The sequence below is a fragment of the Strix aluco genome, chromosome 1 (genome assembly GCF_031877795.1).
Source record: "Strix aluco isolate bStrAlu1 chromosome 1, bStrAlu1.hap1, whole genome shotgun sequence".
NCBI classification, from domain to species: Eukaryota; Metazoa; Chordata; class Aves; order Strigiformes; family Strigidae; genus Strix; species Strix aluco.
The window spans coordinates 160,916,521-160,934,088 of NC_133931.1; the positions used below are offsets into that span (position 1 = coordinate 160,916,521).

At 41.8% G+C, this 17,568-nt stretch overlaps 1 long non-coding RNA gene across 1 annotated transcript; it reads right to left on the reverse strand.

The window, feature by feature from the left end:
* Window positions 1–8,066: 8,066 nt before the first annotated feature.
* LOC141934499 (uncharacterized) lies at window positions 8,067–14,839 on the reverse strand. Its single transcript, XR_012626347.1, has 3 exons — window positions 14,675–14,839; window positions 11,397–11,531; window positions 8,067–8,676 (listed from the first exon to the last, which is right to left on the reverse strand). It is a non-coding gene; the product is annotated as an uncharacterized LOC141934499 (long non-coding RNA).
* Between the last annotated feature and the right edge of the window lie 2,729 nt (window positions 14,840–17,568).

Consider the following 17,568-nt stretch of genomic DNA (forward strand, 5'->3'; position numbering starts at 1 on the left):
CTGCTGATGAGAAATGCATTTTTCCTGCTACTGACAGTCGGCAGCTCTCTTACAAACCACTGACTACCAAACTCTAACCAGCTCCATGTGGCAAATCTGCAAGACCAGTGATGGTGCACAAGTTCTTCTGAGGCCACCACTCAGTCTGCAGCACCTCGTGACAGGTGGCCAGACAGAAGGACCTGGCTCTTGGATGGCAGTTCAGAGCCCTGGCAGCACGAAGAAAGAGTGCTGCTCGCAAACTTTGTTGTCTCAGAATTACAGTATCCCAGAACATTATTTTAACAGTCGCTTTTCAACACTGTGGCTTTGTTGCTTCTGGCCTCCATTACCAAGCCTGGTGTTGTGGTTTTGTTTCTTTTTAAGGCATATAGAGAGAATGCACCTGCACTGCCAAGCACTAGGAAGGCTCAAAATATGGTTGGGAAGAGCCCAGCTCATGTGTATCCATGCATATCCCCCAAATGTAAAAATGATGTACTGGACAGTGTGCGTGAAATACCAGACCTCCCTCTAGGGCTGTCAGCATGGTTCCAAGCCTGTCAATGTCTTCAGAAACCAGAGCCATCACAAATGCCCCATTAGTGAAGGGTTAGCTGGTCCCACAGCTGTCACTGTGAGTGCCCTGCCCTAGGCTCCATCTACAAAGGATTCACTTGCCAACACAAGTGTTTCATGGAGAAGGGGACAGTGGGGTGGCAGGACCATCTGCTTGGTTTCAAAGGACCAAATCAGGGCCAGAAAATAATTACAAGTGTGTTACAGGGAAGATGCAGCACAGGGCCATTTTGCAAACCCCTTAAGAGAGAGTGGGCCAAGCTGTGCTTGTAGCTACACTGAAATGAACTGTGAAGAGCTTTATCTTCAGTGATGATACTCTGAGGTTACACTGTCTGAAAAAGGTAAATGTAACTCCAATTTCTACAATATTCTGTGGTCACGTGGAAGATATCCTTTTCTGGATGCGTACATAAAGCTATGCAAAACCTTCACAACAAAGATCAAATGTACAAACTTACATTATATAGCCATGGAAATTAAAGTGTGGATATTCAAAACTGGATATCAAAAATAGGGATCGTAAAACAGAAGTCAGACTTTCAAAAATGCTGAGCCACTCACTGAAGCCGGTGAGCGAGCTTAGTACTTTTGCTTCTTCATGTACACACCTCTGATTTATATGCTGAAAGACATTTTCCTCAATTTCCACCTAAATCTCAGTGGTTTCAGGGGGAATGTGCTTGCTCGGTGACACATAATTCTAATCCTGTAGCTCCTACCCCTCTTGAAGCTATGGGGAACCTTGAATAATAATGCAAAACACCAAATACTGAAGTTTGACTTTTCTCATGGGTGTCCTCAGAAAAGAAGATAAAAAAGAAGAAAACAAAAGTTTAGTGATTAATTGTTTTGCTAAGGATTTACTTCTTGCTTCTTTGGGAAGGACCTTCCTTTCAAAAACCTAAACATTTTACTTTTTGACAAAAAACATATATATAAGTTTTAAAGACATTTAATTTTAAAATCTCTAAAAGAAAATTATTCTAATTTTGCTGAATTCTTCATACCAAATAGACATTATGCTCTCATTCACATGTGCCCATTTGCCTGATCTCTATAAAAGACAACAGAAATACACTTTTATGCTGTACACTAGCGTTCTGGTACGTAAGTATTTCTGCTATCCCATATAAAATAGACAATCAGGGTTTTTTTACACAACCTCCTTGACTTTTATTGCTTGTAAGCCTGAACTGAAGACGGTAGACACTATTTTGTTTTGAGCTGCTATAAATTTTGATGTTTGTCTAAGGGGATAATTCATGTAGTGCTGTAAGACTGTTGTTTGAATTCCAGCAGGAAAAATGTCTTGTTTTGAAAGAAAGGCTTGTTTAAAATCACAAATCTCATATGAGAAGCCAGATAATAAAGCCAAAAAAGGGAACAAAACCAGTTCTTACAAGGTGGACCTCTAAGCTTTGAATTGCCTGATGTATGAGCTGTCAGAAATCCAAAGCTCACCATGTGCAGAGAAATGTTTTGCAAAATCCCTAAGTTAGGGCTTTCTTGGCAGGATGTATTTCCTGAGCAGCATTTTGAAAATTTTCATTGCTTACAATTATAAAAAGCTTTCAGAATTGTGCCTTTCTGCAGTAGAGGTAGAAATGCCATGCTAGGGCTTATTTTCAACATTTTGCTTGTGCTGGTGTAATCACTATTCCTTTGCCATTTCTAGAGCTAATAAAGGCATGTGTCCTTTTGGTTCAACTGCAATATGTGAACTCCTAAACACTTTTGTGTGTCAAAATTAATGAGTATTTAGGAGGTAGTATATAGCACCTGAAACCTTTGGTGGAAGGCCACGCTAGATCGATTGCTAAAGAGGTGGATCACCAGTTCTGGTTATTCAGTAGAGTAGGCTAATGGGAGTAGTGACTGATGTACACTGATGTGAGAAAACAGTTATAGGTTTCAAGGCTCTATGTTCGAGCATATTGAAGACACCTTCAGGTTTTGCTAATACAATTTATTTGTGTGGTAGGTTCAGCTCAAGCCAGGAAGATAAGTATCAAGCACTAAGAATATTTTAAACCCAACCCTGTGTCTTAAACCAACTTCTGATAGGAGAATTGCTTTAACTGGATCCAGAATATGAATGACAACACCTTTGGTCTGATTGTGGTTTTTCTGAACTCCTTATGGAAATTTCCCAAGTAGGGGAGGGTTGTGGAAGAGAGGGACTGGACTGAAGAGGTTCCAGCCCACCCCAAACCTGCACTTAGATACAGTGTGGCCAGACCTGGTCTCTGAAGATGGTTAACCCACGCTTCCCTTCACCTGACATAAGTCTCACAGGATCACAACCAGCTGTATGCAGACAAGAAACGTGGGGAGCAGGGACTACAAAGAATAGCTTTGTAAAAAGAGTAGCTTTGTTGTAAAAAGGCTCGGCTGATGCCTTTTAAAGAGGAAGGAAAGAGGCATGATAACATAGGAACAGGAGGAAGATCTGGTGATGAAGAAGTGCTGCTCCATCACCACTACTTCCTCCAAGTAGGTCTGTGAGCTATGGAGGGTGTCCTGCAAGTTTCATGGTAGGTCAGCTTATGAAAAGGTCTGTAGCAAAAGATGTCTGATGCCTCTCTGGCGAACAGAAGATGGACTTGAGCAATATATCTTGTGGAATCCTGCGCTCCCTGAGATGCACATGATCTTTCCACTGGATTAAGAAGATTTATGTATTCCAACTCTTCAGTAAGTGCAAAGCTGGTTGTTAAGAAATGAAGATATAGCTGTAGCGAGTGCAAATTAGTTCTGTGCACAGTGTATTAGCCTAGGGGCTTACATTTGTCCCTAGCTTTGTGCAAATTCTTTAGCATATCATGGGGCTAGAAGTGATGTCACGAACAGCAACCTCATGGTTGTGTGGGCAGCTATTCCCTCTAATCCTAGGGAATGCTAGATCAAGCTCAGTCTCAAAAATAATTAAACCTTTTGCATTCACTCGTCCCAGTGGCATGACTGTTTCAGGTCCTCTCTGCTCAGCTGGTTGGAAACCTTATTTCCCAGATGAGATGTAGCTATGGTTCATTTAGACTCAGTCTGAATTGAACATCTAGGGGAAATTCAGGACACGTGGTACATTCAGTGCTTGAGATGGACTGTAATTGCACCAATGGAGCTGCCAAGGAGCTCTGCTCAATGGACAGAGGCATTTGAAGAAGGGTGGTGCCCTTGCAGTTGTGAAGGAAATATTTCTCTGTATTATCAAAGCATAAGCCTGTAGCTCAGCTGGTCCCAGTGGATGGTGAGGGTAGGAAAAATTCTCATTTTCTAAGCGAAACTTACAAAACTTCTAAACATCTTTGCCTCTTGAGCTTAAGTAACAATAGGCTTCATTTTCTCAGCTTCAGCTCTGCTCACTGAAACGAGAAGTATTGGTTCCCAGGGGGGAGATCTGAAGCTAAGTTAAACAAGCTGTGTGTAATTACTGTTTTCTGAAAAGCAGGAGGAGCTGGGCCAGTACAAATGGTAAGGTTCGGTTCTCGATAAGCTTTTTTCAGAGCAGCACTGAAGGGCAGATCCCACAGTCCTAATTCAGCTAAACATCTCCAAGTCACATTCTGACCAAAAAAAGACTGAGCAATTTCTCTGGGAACTATGGTTGCTTCTTCAATCCACTTTAAAAAAAAAAAAAATCTCTAAAACGTAGCTGCTTCTACTGCATCTCATTTTGTCATAGCATTACTGGTTGCTAGAGAGGGCTTCACTGAGGATGAATAGTATATAGCATGTCAGTGGTGTTTGAGGATCAGGCAACACTCTGCACACATCCGTGTTTCTCCCTGCACTTACATGTTCTTCCAGGTTTGCAAGTTTTGCATCTACTTCCACCATTCCTGCTCCAGCTCCCTGCCCTGTGCCTAAAGACAGAGAATATCCACTTAGGTGTGTTTTGGAGATTGACAGACGCATCAAGAAGTCTTGACTTGTTGTTGGGTTTATGGAGCCATGCGTGTTTCATAAAAGGCCAGGTTCTCTGATGGCCTCCTGTGTGCTTGCGGCAGCAGCATCGGGGGCAGTGGTTTCCCAACCTCTTCTGAACTACTGTCAAGGTGATGACCGGCTTCACTGTCCTTCAAGGGCTCGTGCAGTGCTAAGAGAGGGCAGCAGACAATCTTCCAGCTGGATATGCCCAGGTGTAATTGTCACCAGCTGGGCAAATAGTGCTGTCAAGGACACAGGAGCCAGAAGACAGAGCAGATCCCACTCTGAAAGGTATGGCATTGCAGGGCTGAGAGATGTTTGGGGAGGGGGGCGTGGTGCAGCAAAGGGGTTGTCACCCAAAATATGCTCTTTGCCATTTTCCAGGATGGTTCCTAATCTCAGTGTCCTGCTATTTCTCTCTCTTCTTCCTGGGCAGCCAAGACAGCAATAGCAGCTCCCTGTATCTCTTTGTAAATGGCAGCTGGGCCAAGAAACGGGCTGTATCTTTCAGAGGCAAATATACTCATTCTTCTCACACTGCCCATCTCTGCAGGCATCATTTCAGGACTTTCAGGCTGGCTGTGAGCTGGGATCCATCTGAGAGACTGTGCTCAGCCTGCCACTGCGGTGAAGCTGCCCATTTTGGCATTCGCAAGGTGTCCTCTGCTGCTGCCAGCCTTGCTTCGTTCTCAGAGAGGCTGTTAGCACTGGTGGGGCTTTCAGACTCTGAGTGTGAGGTTTAAATCCAGCTGAAAGCTGTTTCTGCTCTCCCCTGTTTCTGACTTACTCTTCAGCTATCCTTACCGTTGATGAGGATGGGTTCTGTTCTGCGTTATCTGGAATGGCTGGGTTTTAAGAAGACCAGGGCTGTTTTACTGTGTCTTGAGGCGCTGTGATTTTAATAATTGCTGCTGAACATCCTTGTACTTTTGAGGGGAAAAGAAAAAAGAAGGGGGGAGCTCCTTGAAGTAATGTTAGCATTTGAAGTTGAATCATGTAACTCTACAATTGTCAAAACACACGTCTGTGTTTACTGAGTATCTTATGTCTTTAGTGCAGTTTTTAAAAGGCCTCTTCTTCCAGTCAAGCTGCCAGGGATAATTTCAACACACATTCAGACTCCTAGATGAAAATACTGCTGATGAATAATGCCCCTCACAGAGCCTATGATGGATAACAAGTTAAACTGAGTAGTTAGACTAAACGTTGTACAGCTCAGAGGTTCCTATTCATGACACTACTACTTTGTTGTTTACTCATGGCATCTTAAAAAAAAAAAAAAACAACCAACTTGTTAGCATAGTTATTAGACTTTTGAAAATAAATGAAGCAAACTCTGAAAATGCAGTAAGAGCTGTCTCACGTGAGGCAAACACTGACACAGTAACCTAACTGCTTATTCTGTATTCAAAGCGCAGCACACATTCACACAAAACCTTGCTGCAGCTTACTGGAGGAGCAGCTTAGAAGAGGATGGAATATTTTATAAGAAGGATCTAGAGAAAAGGAGAAAAGAGTACATGACCATGCAGCGGTTAGTGATAACTGTTCCCCTCAGCTCCATGCTGAGCTTCAAAGCAAATAGCTAAGCCCTTACAGCAAAAAGCAGCATGACTGCTGAACAAGTGCATGCCTTGGAGCCCACTGTTCCAGTTACAGCAGGTATCCTTGTGTTGTGTTATTTCACTGTGAAGCTGGGAGTTGTGTATTTGTTTCTAAGAACCGCAGTAGTTGTGGTTTCAGATATATTTGGTCATTTTTATTAATAATTGTAACAATTATTTCATCTGTCCATCTCTCCCTCTCCAGCAAAGAGGAGTGAGGGACATCCCCCCTCCCCCCCCAGCCTTCTGGTCTGGGTTAAAACATTTCCCTGTGTCAGGGGAGGTACAGCCTCACAACTCTTCTGATGAAGAAGGAACTGAACCTGGTTCTCTCACAGGACAGGCAAATTCTCAGACTCTTGAATTACTGCTTAAAAACGGACTAGGAACATCACCACCACTCCCACCATGCCCTCTTTTGCTTCTAGCTCTGCTTAGTCATGAGAGGGAGGGATGTGAGTGTGTTAGGTCTTGACGGGATGTGAGCAAGGTGTTAGTTGGTGACATCAGGCAATGGGGTGAGGCAGCTGAGGTGTTTTTCGTGGTTAAATGAGTTACCTTGTGTCAGCTGGGCTGGTAACTGATTACCTGAGAAATATGGGGTAAAATGCATGACCTTGTATCACTTTGCTTTGCCAACAGGGAAGTGCCCACTGCCAAGACAGAACAACTGAGAATAAACTTCACCAAGCATCTTTCCCCTCACACTTTCAGTGGGTTATTCTAAACTTTCTCACAGATGAATACAGAAATGAGTCTCACTTCCCTATAGCCTCATAAAAATTGATGTTTTGTACAGAGAAATTGCTCTTCTCTCAGGTTAATTAATTCCTTTTTTGGATTTGGGATTTTTTAAAATTCTTGCCAATATAATATATACAGTCTATGAATCTGAACCTACAGAATATACTCATGCTAAAGTAGGACAGTGATTTTTTTTTTATTCCCCATAGTTTAAGAAGAAATTTCATGTGCCACAGCAGATCCCAGCTTACTCTGCTCTGTACTTTAACTGCTAAGGCCACAGCTTCCCCCATGCTGCTCCCTGAGTTGCAATAGTAAAGATATTTGTGAGGCTGGGCCATGACCATATTATAAATTGATTTTTAAAAAAGACAGGAGAGTGGGGTGGGGGAGAGCAGAAAACCACCTAGCAAAATTCACTAATTTTTTGCCTCCTGGAACTACAGAGAGAGTTGCATACTCCTATATGCAGTGAAAGTCCCATGGGCAGTAGAGTTGTTTCAATTCAGTGACTTTTTACAACCACCCCAGACTCACTTTGCATAGAGCAGAAGAAGAAACCAGGCATTCAAGGAGTGAGGCAACAAAGAATTAGGGAGGAGGTCACAAAATCTGAAATGAAATGTCATTGTGGGAAAATGATCAAAGCATGCACCCAGGGAAGAGAGATGTAAACCGCCTAAAACAGCTGTGCAATTCTTTAGGGACTCCGTGGAGTTTTTGCTGGATCTATGTTGCAATTGTTCTCAGTGTTCATGCTTTGTAAATCCATAGCTTGCTCTAACTTGTAGTGGTGTGAACTTGATGAACTGCTGCTTTGGTCATTTGATATTTATTTTAGTATTTAAACCTGGGTTTCCCCCTGTTCCTCCCCTGCCAAATACAACTGAAAAGCAACACTCCAGACTCCTACGATACAAATTTAATCCCATAGATCTAAAGACCAGACCTGACTAACAAACACAGAAAATATACTTGAAGAGATTAAAAGGATTAAATAAATGGCTTTCTTTACAAATAATTTTTTTTAAACCTTGTGGAATGTGATAGAAAACTGAGGTGCAGCAGTATATTTGTGACCATCAAAGGAGTGCAGTTCGAAGGGCTTAAGTTCATTCTGGATGAATTTTTGAATGGGAAATTTGCAGGTTTCCTTCCTCTCAGTGTTGTGGTCTCCTCTGCTTTCTCCTTGTCAGCTGTTGAAGGAGTGGCTTTCATTCCCAGATCTCTGAATGTGTTTGATTTGGGTCCCTGCTCCAATTTCCCAGCTGTTACTTGAAGGCTGTTTTGAGGTTTGGAGTATCTTCTCTGCCTCACTTGTTGAGCCCACAAAGGCCTCCAAGAAAACTAGGAGATTTGCCAAAGCATACAGGGTCAGAGGGAGTCCCCAAAACCGTGGCTGCCCTTGCAGAAACAGCAAGTTTGGCAACTGCAGCCTGGTAGTCCTGGGAAGCAGAGCTGTTTGTTTATCCAGAGAATCAAGAGCAGCACCATGAATCTTTTTTGCATGGGTAGGACTTGCAGCTTGTCTCACTCATGCCAGTGACCCCATCTCTGCAGTGTCCAAATAGCTCAGCCTGAAAAATCCCAGGCACATCATTACACTTGCTGTTGCACCCTCTCCTCATTTCTCTCAGATCCCGCAATTGGTCCTGTCCCTACTGGAAGGTTGAACATTTATTGGACCAAAGAAAATGGAGAAAAACAGGAAGAAGAATGCAGTGATGTAGTTTTGCAGTAGGACTTCTGATGTGTTAGATATCCAAAAACCTCAGTAGATAGGCATGCCATCTTTCAGATGACAGTCTTGCAGTGTGTTTGGATTTGGGAGCTTTTTAAGCTAAAGGATAAAAATAGATGGATTCAAAACAATATGAAAATAGTCACCATTCCCTTCACATTCAGTCATAGGATTAGTTGAGAAGACACTGACTGATGTGCAGCAGATGAACAATTTTTGGCCCTGTCCTAGGATCACACCCTGTGTTAATTATCAGTAGCTAGGCTGTATTAAATTGGGGTTATAGGAGATGTGTGCCATCTGAAGATAGCTATGCTGTGTCCCCCCTTGGAATGCATTTGATGAATTATTGCAGTTTCTGCTTTTGAAACTATTAGAAAAGTGAAAACATTATTTTGCCTTTCTGCCTGCTATACTATCTAGCTGGGTTCTTGCCCAAGCAGTCCAGTCTACCTATGACGATTACTAGTTATGTGCACCTTATATGTCATCATTTTGTATTTATTCAGGTACAAAAGACTCATGGTAACTCTTACAACCATTAGTAAACATGGACCTTTTAGTGATTACCACCTTAGTAGTATGGAAGACCATCCACTGTCATCTTCCAGAGACTCTTATGATCTGAGAGGTGTTATTCCTTCCTCCTTTTAGGCAACATTTTAACTTTATCTGCTGTTAGCTGTATCCTATTTTTTTAATGTTTACTGACTCCTCCTATAGACCAATTACTTTCTTATTCATCATTTAGCTGAGTTTTATATACATATACACACCTTTCCCCCCCCCCAAGAAATACTGCACACCTATCTGATAATTTTGTGTGTTATAGCATGAGAAAACAGGCCATCCAAATATCGTAGTAATTCATGTTGCAGCATTTCTTATGTAAAAACCTGAGTTTGAGGCTCATGGGGTGGCAGGCACCTTGGAGAATTTGTAACTTTAATGCCTTAAGATATTCCCTAACTTAAAACCAAAATAAAATCCATCTGCTGACACCACTTACTTCTAACTTTACTGTATCTAGCCAGACCATACTGAAATAATGCGTAAACCTTGTTGCGGAGCCCATGGAAAGGGAGTGAGGTCATTGGAAATTCAGCCCAGATTTGGTCAGGACCTGGCCCCAGTTTACTTGGTTGGTTCACCAGTTCTGGAGACCTGGTTCAAATTGTGGCTGGCAAACACTGTGTACTATTATCCATGTATAAGTTGCCACATGAAAGGGCAATTTTTTTCTTCCCTCCATGAAGTTGTTCTTTCTTGATCTCTGTGCTGCTTTTTTTAGACTTCCTCTGGATGTCATTGGTGAAAATGAGGAGAATTGTGTGCAGGAAAGCTAGAAGAGAAATTTTAATGTTTGAGGGTGATCTTAAGAACTAAGTAGGAAGTCCAGGTGGTAAACTGGGAGAAATAAGAAGTGACTTATATCATCCAAGCCTCTGGGATTAAATGTCAGGAAGTTACATGTTCTCCTCTCAGCTCTGCCAGCTCAAACCTTTCGTCTGGAACTAATGTCAGTCTACACTCTTGCCTTCTGTCATTGTTGATCCCAGCTCCTTCTTCCCATGTTATCCTTCCTTCCCTAATGTGCACACATTTGTTTTCTCAGTTGTAAACCACTTGCAACTCAGAGGCTAGAATAAACCCCTTTTATTCTTTTGCATGTGGTTCCTGATCCCAACCCATGCATACTTGAGTTGGGAAGAATGACAGTATAGAGCAAGGCTGGGAACTTCCTTAGCTGGTACCAACTCCACAAGACAAGGCCCGTGGACTGGTGCTCTGAATTACCACCTACCTGTGGGCAGGTTGTCTTATGTTCTGTCCCTACTTTCCCCCTCCCTAAATCCAGAAGACCTTGCACGTGACCATCAATCTCTCAGAGGTGTTTGGAGGATTACATAGCTAATACTGCTTCAGACCACGATTTCTCAAACTGATACTAGGCTTTTAAAATTGACTTGGGTCTAAAGAGCCCCAAAATAAGGCTCTGAATTTTAGAAGTGTAGCATGTTTGACAGTAATTGTATTGAAATAAATAGATTTACGTTCACTTTCAGAAGCCTGGACGTGATTGAAAAACCCTACATTTCCTGACCATATGAGCTTTCACGGATGGTATTTACTGCCACTGTTTGTACTCTGTTTGAAGGGGTGAAAGAAAAGCTTTTAAACAGAGAAATATAAGCCTCCTTAAAGTGGATTAGCATAATGTATTTAAAATTTCAGAGAAATACAAAGATTTTGGCATGCCATGCAAAGGAGTGGAATTACTGTTAACACCTTTCATCCAACTCTGAAAAGCATGCTTTGTATATGCTATCTACTGATGCCCAAAATATCCACCTTCAAAAGAGAACTTTTCAATCTCTAATGAGAATAGTGATCAGAATCACCCCAGCACTCTCCTTGTTCCCATGCTCCTGCTTCTTACTGCATTAAACCAAATAAAGATATTAATGAAGATTAAATCCAAGTCAGGTTAGAACCTCAGTTGTTTCTTATTATCAATGTGTGGTTGGATTAATTTGTGAGACTATTGTCTCTTTTTCATCCTTACACTGTTTATCAGCTGATTGAGCTGTGCTTGTACTTGTAGGCAGAGACCAAGAGTGGAAAACATAATCCTCAAGGTGCCTGAGAAATCTAAGACTGCAAGATCATTCCTGTTTTCCACACAAACGCACATAACACTCATGATCAAGTCTCTGGAAGTATTTGCTTTTCACAATGAAACAAAGATATTTTTTTTTCAAATATTGGAAGAGATAATTCATTTTTTGCTTAGCAGAAAAAAGATCTACCTGACTTACCAGGCAGCGGAAAAAGCTGTTCACACTTACAGAGGAAGGGAATATGTAGCTCACATCTTGCACTTCCATCTGCTGCCTTTACTTTGGTGAAAGACGTATTTCAGGTAAGTAGTCCAATGTTTGATCTTCCAATGCCTGGAGTGGGGAAACAGTTCAGTGATGTCTTGTCAAGAGGAGTGGGCATGAATAAAGGTAATGGATAGGCCTTAAATGTCTGATTTGTATTTGTGTTATCGTATTTGGGAGCATTTCTGTTATAAATATAAGCACATCCTGAAGTAGAGCAATTTTACCAAGTGTAAAAATGAGAGTCAAGTAACTACTTCTAAGCGGTGCTGAAGTCATCTTAATGAAGGGTAATAATTTGCACCTTTGGAGTGCAAAAATCAGAGCCTAAGAAAAGGGGAGAAGGTTTTTGCAAAATGTTACCTCTTCAAAACAGTTATCGTTAGTCTTTGCTCTACATCTCCTGAAGAGCAGGAAGAGCAGAGGAGTGGGAGATTGGCTTGAGGGATCAGCAGAGGAGGAGCAGCTTGTAGGGTGGGCTGGGGCTGAGGTCCCATGATGTGACATGACAGTGCCCTGGCGTTTAACACCCTGCAGCTGTGAGTGAGATGTTCCTGCATGAGGACAAATAGCCAGCTGTCCTAGCCAGTCCTCAGCAGAAAATCAGAGAGGGATGTTCGTATGTTTATTGCTATACTTTGGAAAAGGAGCAGCTGGTATTGCACGTTATCTGTTTATCTTCCTCTTGTCCTTTTCTGTTGTTTCTTAAAGCATCCTTTGTACAGCTGCCCAATATATCCTTTGCAAGTGAGAAAGATTAGCTCATCTGAGCACTGAACGGTTTATTTTTCCCAGGTTTGTAGGAAGATGCTGGAGCCAACAGTTATTAGTGACCCCTAACATTTGAATTTATCTCCTGCTACTGCCAGTCAGGGATCAACAGAAAGATTGCACAATGAAATAACTCATTTCAAGGGGATTTAAGCTCCTAAATACCTTTTCCAGGCTTTAGCTGTGTCTCAGCTTCCCATTTGCAACAAGCATTCCCATCTCAAACGAATTGCAAATCTGTGATAAGTTATGAAACACCTAATTTTTGTAGAAGGAAGAGGCATCTGAATACAATGCATAGCAGGGGTCTTAGAGACACAAGCTTATGTCCTTGTGTGTGTACCTACTTCCTTACTGGGGATCTTGCTAGTTTAAAAAAAAAGAGAGAGAAAGAAGAGAGAGAAAGAGAAAGTACCGCGCCTGGACAGTTCATTATGCCATTAAAGTTACTAGAATTTTTTTGTGACTAACATTTTACAGATTCTATGGAAAAAACAAAGTCTTTGTCAACTCCTTGGTCCTAAGAATAATTTGGTGATTTAAGTCCTTGGAAATATCTTTTCTTTTTCATCTGCTCATTTCCTCAGTCTTCCTTTATGAGAGAGAGGGTTTTCAAAAATATTCCAAGAAATGAAGCAATACAGGACAAATGACTGAGTTTTTGGAATGGAGCAATGTATTTCTTTGGGAATCCTTAAAGCAGATGAAGTGATAGACAGAAATGTTTCACTGTAGCTTCAGCCTGGAGAACTTGTCATTTCAAAGCAGCTGGAGCATTGGCACAAGCTCCTGTGTTATGTTTTTCCTTTAATCCATTCATGATCCACCCCCCCCAGTTATTCCATTCTTTGGCTTAAAATGAAAATAAGCAAATCCACTATGCACCTAGAAAAATATAAAGCTCCAGTCCTTGCCTTATGCAAGCCTCTATTCACATTCATAAAACTAAACTCATTTGCTCCAACTAAGAATGTAACATTTAATCCATTGTCCAACTACTAAAATGGAAAAATCAAGAATTATTTATTGCCTTAGTTTCAGATGGACTTAAGTGCAAATGTACCATAAACCCTTCCTCTTTTTTCTTTTTTTTTAAAAAAAAAAAAAAAGAAAAACAAAACAAACAAACCCAACAAAAAACCACAACAACAGCCAGCAGTCTCTATTCTTTCAAGCTTTAAACTCATCTTGTCTTTGCAGATTAGGGTTGACAAGGAAGCTGGCTTTTCAGCTTGGAGGCATGCTCCGTGTTCTTTTCCTAAACATTTTCCATGTTTTTTGTGTGTGCTTTATACTCATTTTGTCCAAGTGAAAATAGCATGAAATAATGTAGTTGTGCAACGTGTCTGAGGTTGAATTACTTTCAGGGGTTTCTTGCCCAAACTATGTACTGCAGGTGAGAATCTTTTATCCCAAATGAAGGGCCAATCTTCATTGCAATATTTTGCTCTTCATACCTGCATGTTCCCCACTGCCGGCTGAGGATCCAGTAGAAAGCCACAACTTTGTAGGAGACCAGAAGTCTGCCTAAACCCATCAGGGCTGTCTTGCTGTTCCTCTAAAGTCTGGATCATTTTGTGGGGTAGAGTTTGAACAACATACATTACTACAGCTGATGCACTGGAATTAAAGAGGAGAAGCATAAAACCATGCTCACCGTTGCTCATTATTAATGATCATGTCTGTGTCAGTGGGTTTTTTGCACCTCTGCCAGTTAACTTTTGAAGTGACACATGCCTAATGGGCTTATTTGAGGGAGGAAAGATGACAATAAGAGAGAGCAGATCCATGGAAAAATAATGATGATGGAAAACATGGTGAGTGGAAGGAAAGCAATTCATAAGAGAAAGGTATTAGAGACCTTTCCTTTCTTTTCTCTTTTTCCCTCCTGAGGGTGGAGGAGTGTGTCCTTCAAATTTTCTGTGCACCACAGGTTTTTTCCATTTCAAGGTCAAAAAGGACCAGTGCAGTAAATCAGTCTGATTTCCTTTGTAGCATTAGACACAAAACTTCCCCAAATTAAGCCTTGATCAAAACCATGTGTGAAGGAGAGGGCAAAAGGAGCCATGCAGTGAAAAATCAGCTGTTTCTTCTGGATGAAATGTGCGTGCTTCATGTAGCTGGCACATCCTAACGCTTGAATTTGGTGCAACTGCAGAGCCCTGGCAGGGGAGCTACCTCTCAGTGAGGACAGTGGCCATGTGCTGAGGCAGTGAGACAGGAGGTGGCAAGGTAAGGGATGGTTGGCTGGGTGTCCCGATCCAATATCGGGGCGTGTTCTTAAACGATCCCAAGAGCGAGATTAAGACACAAATGAGGTCAGATGCTGTACAATCTTGTGAACTTTATTTTCTATAACAACTGATAACAGCGATAGGACAGAGAGGAAAGGAAAGTCAGAATCCCTAAGCCAGAAAAACGGTAGAGATGCAACTAGTTACCGCCACCACCAGGGATCCAGCGTTGTTCCGCAGGCTCAGCCGCGATGCAGGTGAAGGAGCTCCAACCTCCGCTGGGGTCTCAGGTCCAAGTAACAGGTGCCAAAGACCAGGGTTTCCTGGAGAGGAGTACGCAATCCTTTTATAGCCCCAGTTCTTGCCGTTTCCACGAAGGGTCCACCCATTTCCACAGAACTCATTGTAATAAGTGCCACCCCGTGGTCTTGCCCAGGTGTCCATGGTGGTCGTGCTGGGGAGGGGGGGGTGTCGAGTCCTCCTCGTCTCTCACCCAGCTTGCGCGCAGGTACAGCGCGGCAGGCATGGCCAAGGCTGCTGTTGTTCTTGCTTTGGGCGGATGTCGTGGTTTTTGTCGGGGGCTCTGTGTCTCCTCCGAAGCGTACTCCTCTAGAACAACAGGATGCTGGGGCGGGAAGTGGTGGTCTCGGAGCAGCAATGTAGAGACAAACAGTGTCTAACACAATTCCTTACACTGGGGTGCAGCCACCTGAGGCGGGGTTGCCCCTTCTTCTGTATGTGTGTGCATAGGTCTGTTTACTTTCTGTTAACAAAAAGAAGGCATAAAATTATGTCATTGGATAAAGCCATGCTGTGCTTAGATCTTGGCGGCTGTGGATTCTGGGCCAACCCGACTCAAACAGGCACCAGAACTGGAATAAGTCTCAACAAGCATAACAAGGGTTATCCCAGGTATGAGATGTCTTCAGTACAAGGAAGAGTAAATAGACTAGGACTTTTCAGATTTGGTAAAAGAGATGATGTGAGGAAGGAGGTCTGTGAATTCATGTATGGTGCAGAGAGAACAAATGGTGGATCCCTCAATCATTTACATAGTTTAATATTTCTGTATTAAACTAAAAAGCTTGTAGTGAAATTATGGTGCAGCAGCTCTAGACAAAAGTGAATAATTTTAAAACTTTTTTTCTTCCACAAAACTTATGATAGTATTCCCATAACTTATTGCTGCAGGATGTATTGGAGTCCAGAACTGTAAATGGTTTTTTAAAAAAATTATTTAACAAGCCCATGAAGGGTAGGCTTATTAGTGATTACCAAATGCTGTGGACCAGGATACAATCTACAGATGCCCCCTGAAGAACTAATTTGCTAGTAGCTAGGAGGGCATTGTGATCACAATTACTTTGTGGAAAATACTTTATATAAATATCTGTTATATTTCCTGGGTCTTTTACCCTGAGTTTCCCATTTGTGCTTTTAAAACAGGACACTGGGCTAGACGGGTCTTTTGGCTGAGGCAGTATGCCAGAACTTATGATCCAGGATCTAGGGGAATTACTCCATATGCATTTTAGAGCCTTTCCACTACTTTTCCCCCAAGAAAGACAGAGAATTTTACTAGTTTTATGAGAGTAAGGCTGACAGTCTTCTGGTTTTTCTTCCACTTTTTTGTTTCCTTTCAGTGAATTAATCTGCAGAATGTCCTTTATTAAAAAAGCAGTACTGAGGCTTAGAGACTTGATTCTAAGTAATTACATGAAACCTGCCAATCCCCAAGGCTTGTTAAATACTTGTTCAAAGTAGATTTTGCAAAGTTAGGATCATACTGGTAACTTGCTTTCAAACACGGGACTTTTCAGCTTTCATAGGAAAGCTTCATGAATCTTTCTTTGTGCTTCATTTGGTGGCCAGAAGGATTAAAGTTCAGAAGCCAGGTTTCAGTCCCAGGAAAGCACTGTGAATTGTTGGATTTGCAGGGTATTTTGAGATAGCAATGTGCAAATAAAGTTTAAATGGGGAAGAAAATATGGACTATCTGAGCAGATGAAGTACCTATCTTTGGTTGCAGGTATAAACTGTATCTTGCCCTAGCAATTCTGTTGTTATATCTATCTGAATAAATCCAAAGCAATGCCATAAAAATTCAGCAGATTCATTCTGATATAATGAGTCACTCTGAATTTAAGAAGAAACACCAGGTGAAGGTCTCCTTTTGGCACTCAGCAGCCTGTGCAGTTTTGCTTCTCCCACTTGAGATTAAACCGTATTTCCCCTACCCTCATTGTAGTTCTTCTTTTAAAGTTCATGAAGTGCGTGCCTGGGAAGTACACAAAAATTGCAGGCATGGACTCGAGTGTCACTTCGTAGGAACAAAATCTACATTGAGGTTGCAGCTTCTCTAGCGACAGTGACAAAACACGCAGAGTGAGAAAATGTGATGCGGAGGTGTGCGCAGTGCCAGCAGCTCATGCAAATTAAATATTCAGTCCCTTTTATTTCACTTGTGTCAGTGATTTCCTCAGCCAGGCTTCAGTGGTTTTAAAAGTGCAAACCTGCTGCTTTCTTCATCACTTGCAGGGCCGCTGGGACCTGCACTCAGCGTGCTCTATGGGAGTCAGCAGCTGCTTAAATCAGAGAAGGCATGTGGCTGATTGAATCACCTGTCATATTGATTTATGGAGCTCGAAGGTCATTTCTTCGTGGCTTGTAAGTGATTTTCTTTGGATGAAGAATATAAAAGAAGAAATTGTAGATTATCTCTTTATTAAGAAAAATGTAAAAATAATGACTAAAGACAGATTTTATTTTTTATATAATTCCAGTGGAGGAAAAAAACCTTTCTCCCATAATGGCATCCATAGTTTAAAAAAAAAAAAGGGAAAAAGAAAGCCTCAGTCACCACTGACAATATCTTTACAATGTACTGATCTATCTAGTGGTTTCTGACTTGGCGGTTAACTACATTGCCACTCCTCTTCAGACTGAATTTAGGTACTTGCTCTGCAAGCTCTTGCCATAGGTTAAAAAAAATCCTGCTTACAATGCACATGTCGTTGCCCGAGCTTCTTGTTCTAGTTCTGGTGTTGCCATTCGCCCAGCTAGCATGCAGCTCTTCATTTCATGCTCAGTTTCAGTGTGTA